Raw genomic sequence first — 6,002 nt, forward strand, 5'->3', positions numbered from 1 at the left:
GTAATATTTAAAAGGTTGTCAATACTCAATTATCTATAAAGTAAAAGTTAGAAATACTGAATGTTATAATAAAATAGTAATTTGTGTAATTATGAGCACTAGTATATTCTAATCAACATGTTATACAATAAAATTAATATAATAGATAAATTAAATTTCAGAGTAAATGATTATTAAAATAATAAATTTTATATCAGTAAAAATTGTATTTATTTGTTTTTAATCAGTCATATGTATAAATCATTTATTGATTAAGTTCAGCTAAAATTTAAACTAATTTAGGAAAAGGTTCGTCATATTTTGAATGTACACCAAAGAAATATTTTTGTATAAATAACCATAAAGTAGAAGATTACAATGGATATTCTAAATCAAGCAAATGGAATATTTTATAGCATACTTCAATTGCTCTAAGTATTGAATGTACTTTGTACATAACCGAATAAAAATACAGCAAAATTTCCCTTTGGACGAACATAGTTCCAAAAATTACAATAAATGGTTGTATAGGATTCCCTTTGCCTTGAAGTTTCTCAAAATATTGTGCCTATTTTCCAACAGATTCCCTGAACACAATAAAGCTATATTGGGAATCTCTGATAGAATATTTGATAAGATTTTTTTGTCCATCACTGTCTCGTGTAACTTTCTTTGATATAGGTATAAACAAAGAATGTAGCACGTAAAACAGTTTAACATTTTTGACATCTATTAAACATTGAAAGATGAAAATAAATATAAATATTACATTTTTAAACTGATTCAAGCATGATTAATCAATAACACATAAAATAAAATAAATTTATACATGTATAATTAATAAAACTCTTTTAACCTAATCATTTTTTGACCTGATGAAACTTTAGTTATATTTATTGGAGGTCCGCTAAATTGTTTTTACATCACAAATAAAACTACTATTAACCACTTCTTCACTATAATTTACACTAAAAGATTCATAACATGAGTTGAATTAATTTAATTAAATTTCTTTAGCTAAAATATAAACTTTAATAACTGGTGTATTAATTAACGCTATTTTCAATACTTCAAATAAACATACTTTATTGCAATTTTTGGTTAAATGATAGCCGTTTTTATATAAAATTCCATTTAGCTTTAATTCAGTATAACAGGCATATTGTAAAGAAGTTACTTTAAGTTTATTATATGTATGTTCTGTATATTTACTCTGAGTTAGGTGGTTATCCTTTACAATAGTTGTTTGTTCAAAAGACCACATTAAGCTATAAGCAAATTTTAATAGCATTTTTTTGGCCAATGTCATTGTTATATTTTTCCTGGACGTTGTTGACCGAGCATACATTTTTAATTCCTTGTGTTTACCTTCATATCGAAAACACCAATAATGTCTAGGAGGGCCTGAATTTTTAATTATTGTGGGATAGTGCACTAAGAAGTAATTTTTTGGTTTTAAAGTATCATTAAAAAGTATAATGTACATAAAATTATGTTGGGAAATTAATTTTTTAAGGTGAGAAATTGCACTATTATTAAACGTATATGATAGAAGAATGTTTATGATTTGAAGAAATAAAAGAAAAAATTCCTAAACCTTATAATTTTCTCATATCAGATCTCTAATCATAAGAGGGAAAAAATGAACAAACCTCATAACTTCCCTTGCTGACATTTATAAATGATTTTTTGTAAATTTATCATTTTTATTGGAGGTGAAATGTTACTTATCTCTATGGGTCCATAATTAAAATTTATTTTACGATTGTTTAGAGTTTCTAGTGAAAATAATTTTGCTGTATCAATATAGTATATAATTATGTGACATAAATCATAGTGACAAATACCTTCAAACAAAACGTGCATTACATCAATACAACAATTTTGTGTCACATAAAATCCAATAACTTGATTTAACAATAATATTTGATAAAAACTTGTCTCTGAAAAATCCATAGCTGCAACATTATCTGAATAGTTCTCTGGATTGCGCAAAAGACTTAAGTCTTCTTCAAGCATTACTCTAGTTGAATCTTTAGTAGCTTTACAAAAGCGATAAAAAAAGTTGGCCGAGAAAAATTTATTAAATTCCAATAAGCTATTCAGTCCCAAATTATCTCCAAGAACTATGCCCAGGATAAAATTAACATGAAAATTGCAATCTTTAGTTATAATATCTATTCCTTCATTTTCAATATTATTTATTTCATTTACTAGACTTTGGAAACATTTATCATTACCAAATGATTTAATGTTTATATGTTTAATCAAGGCAGCAAAAAATATATTTGATAATTTTTAATTATTTTCTGCTAATGTAAAACTATAATATACTGCTGAGATGGACTGAAATGTAAAATGTGATCCTAAAAGATTATTGATTTCAAATTCATCAACGTATAAGAAAAATGGAATTATTGTCTTTTTATTACCAAATAGAGAAACATTTTGTTGCCAAAGACTTTCTTGTATAAAACTTTTAATAGAAGTGCTTGTATTATTTTTATAGAAATTTAACTGAGCATATTTTTTTTTTAAATTATCACCATGTTCAAATAATTTTTTAAATTGAAACTGTAGAAGTAAGCGAACACCCTTTTCTATTATTAGTATTTTTTATGACCGAGGCTACTCGATGAAATTTAGAAATCTTAATAGGTTCTGTAATCTCATCATCTATTACATTTTTCAGCATAGATACAATTGGCTTAATAATTTTTTCTTTTATACCATTTTGAATATTGATAATATCTACTCTAGTAAAATTATTATTATTATGCAAATTTACAACAAATTCTATGGCAGATTTACATACGGATTCACTTATAAAATCAAAATTAAATTCAGTTGTATATATATACTCTCAGTTAAAGGTAAAGGTGAAGAATTAGAATATGCTTGGTCTATATCGAGGTCTACGTCTAGTGGTCGATGATTCAATAAATCTGTTGCATTAGAGAAATGCTTATAAATTATATGTCTTTTAAATTAATCTAATTATTGAAAAGATTGGGCACATGTTCCTTCACAACATGTATAATTACTATTAGTTTTTAATAAATTAAATATTTTGAAATTTTAAACTAAAGCTTTCCAATTGTTGGTGTTTAATTTACATAAATAACAAATCATCTTTATTTATTTTTTAACAAAGATGTACGGTATCTTTAAAAAAATAGTTAGTAAATATTACCAATAAATTAAATTCATATAAGTACTAATCATAGAGACATATTATGTCTATGGAATTAATTATAAAAATATGTTATTTAAATAAACAAATGAATTGTAACTTACCTTCAACGAGTGAATATTAATTAATAATTATGAATCAGCATGACGCGAATACTTAAGAAATAAAAAAAACTAAGTAACATAAATAACACAGTAAAATCAAGTAAACGTATTAAATATTAATGTATTATAACTTATATAGTAGATACTGTTGGAGTTTTAACGAACACGGAGTCGGTTTTAAGTTTATAAACTTAGATGCACGAGACGAGTGATGAGTGCACGAGCACACGGCTGCTCGACCAAAATTAATAATTGATAATAAAATAACAATCAAATAACAGTATGGTTGTTAAAATGATAGTATACTGTTAAATATTAGAAATCCCTTGATTAATATCTTTAAATAATCATTATCGTGCATGATAATGTTAATAATAGACATATTGATGTTTCAATAATATATTATCAATTTCCTCAATGTGTGATGCATGTTTTTGATATTATGTAATTCATATTGACAAGATTATTATAAATTCATAAAACAAATTGTTTAAGTAATAAAATATTGTCATGGTGACCAATGTAATCATTATTAATGTTTGATGAGACAATATTGTCAATGGTACTAGTGGTTTATTTATCCAAAACCTTAAGCTATTTTTTGGTTCTTATATTGAAAAAATATATTAAATGATTCAAGATGTTTGTAAATACATGTAAATAAGGATTTTAAAAGCAATAGTTATTATTTGACAAAAATTATATTTGATCATGTTTATACGGATGAATATAATATTTAATTTTAATGTAAATTACAGTTACATTAATCTATTAATAAAATTGAAAATAATTAAAAATAGATTCAGAGTTTTATCTCAAACAGCATAATAAAATATTGTATTTCTATTAATTTTGAACATTATAACATGATAAATTTCAACTCAAAATATAACACATACGTAGTGGATTTCATCTAATATGAGCACCAGTTAATAAGGGCATCTATATAATATGCATAATATGGTCTGGTCCAGGTCTTATACTAATGGGTAGTACGACCCAAATTGGGTAGTAGGAAAAATTAAAAGGACAGCTGACTTTATGCATATGGGCATCTTACAAAAATATAATTTTCCTTATAGAATGAATGAATTTCTACCGAGTATTTGAAATTGGTGTAATTTATAAACCCAACTTAGAACCTAATAATTAATAATTATGTAAGTTTACAATCTTTGCTACTTCGATGATTGATTAATATATGGAGTTTAAATTTAAATAATGGTATACGTATAACGGAAAAGATCCATATTTTTTTTTATTATTTTACCACGTGATGATCAAAATTCTAAAACATCAATATAAAATTTATTTGAGGAGGGGTAAGAGGTATTATTCAAATAAATTTCATAAAACAAACTTTTTAGGGTATTTGGGCAATGGGTAAAAATTCTTAGAATAAGCCCTGGTCTGTTTTTAAATCAAACTTATTCTAATAAAGTTGAAAAAACTACATAATACGGCACTCGGTTCAGTTTATGTAGACGATAATTATTTTATCGTAGCGTTAGAATAAATATAAACAATAATATAATTGTCTTTTGACGTAACCATGAAACTGTGTACGTCAAACGTAATAAAAATCATTAACTTTCCAACCTTAATGCCATTTTTTTGTGAGTTTAATTGAATGTATATGAATGCGATACAAATATCGAGAACAATACAACAACAAAAAATAAATAAATAAATAAATATAAGATAAAAAATAATTTACACAAAATACAAATACATAAATCAATAAGCTTGTAGTTTTCTTTTCTTATCTCCACAATAATTATTTCAGTTTTGCCAAGAATTTCAATGTGATTGTGAACGTTTTCCACTACATCATGAAAAATCTTTAGCTCAAAGAAAAAAATTGTGATTTTGGAAAAAGTGAAGTCTCTTTCTCCAGGCACTTAAAACATAAAATCGCTGAAAAATTATGAGTTCCGAGATTATATTATTAATTTTATTTTATATATAAATTTATCTATTAAATCTGTTTAACATTTTTTTCCCAATTTTATAGCTTTTGTGTACAAAATAAAAACTTTTCGATATTAAAAGTGTTACTATTTTTACATTTAGTTCGGTTTATTTGATCCACCGTTTAATGGGTTTAGTCCCAACGTGTTCACATAAAATTAAATCCACTGTATGTATGTTTTTTTAATGATTAACGTTTTATAATTTACTATCATTATTATATTTTATGTTTTTATAGGTTAATTTAGTAGAACTCTTACATGAAAAAGAGACCTAACCATTAATCGGAGATACCCCTATTTTTTAATATACAATGTAGAAAATAAAAAAAAAGTCCCATGATGGTATATAATTACTAGGGCTCGGAATTATATGCATTAAAAACGTATGAAATATGCATAAATTTATGTACTGATTATCAATAAAATATAAGCTTATTATACGCAAATAAAAATGCATTTTAATTAAATTTATTAAGTTTAAAAATGTGTATAGTTAATTAAATAATTAATATGGAACAACCAAATGTATTAAATATGATAATGAAATAATTGAAAATAATTTTAATATGTATTTTGTATTAAATTTCATGTTCAATTTTGAAAAATGTTGACAGTATACTGGGTTATATTTGTTGGGATTTTGATTTATTTTTGATTAATAATTAGAATGTATTTATCGGATTTCAGATGTTATGTGATAGTAAAGCGCTTTTCATTGTTAACTTTAATCTCACATACTCGTAAAAAGAATTT

General features: G+C 24.4%; 1 pseudogene; it reads right to left on the reverse strand.

Moving 5' to 3' along the window:
* Window positions 1-244: 244 nt before the first annotated feature.
* On the reverse strand, window positions 245-3,111 carry LOC112680496 (annotated as a pseudogene).
* Window positions 3,112-6,002: the final 2,891 nt, after the last annotated feature.

The sequence above is a fragment of the Sipha flava genome, unplaced genomic scaffold (assembly GCF_003268045.1).
Source record: "Sipha flava isolate LNK unplaced genomic scaffold, YSA_version1 101_pilon_pilon, whole genome shotgun sequence".
NCBI lineage: Eukaryota > Metazoa > Arthropoda > Insecta > Hemiptera > Aphididae > Sipha > Sipha flava.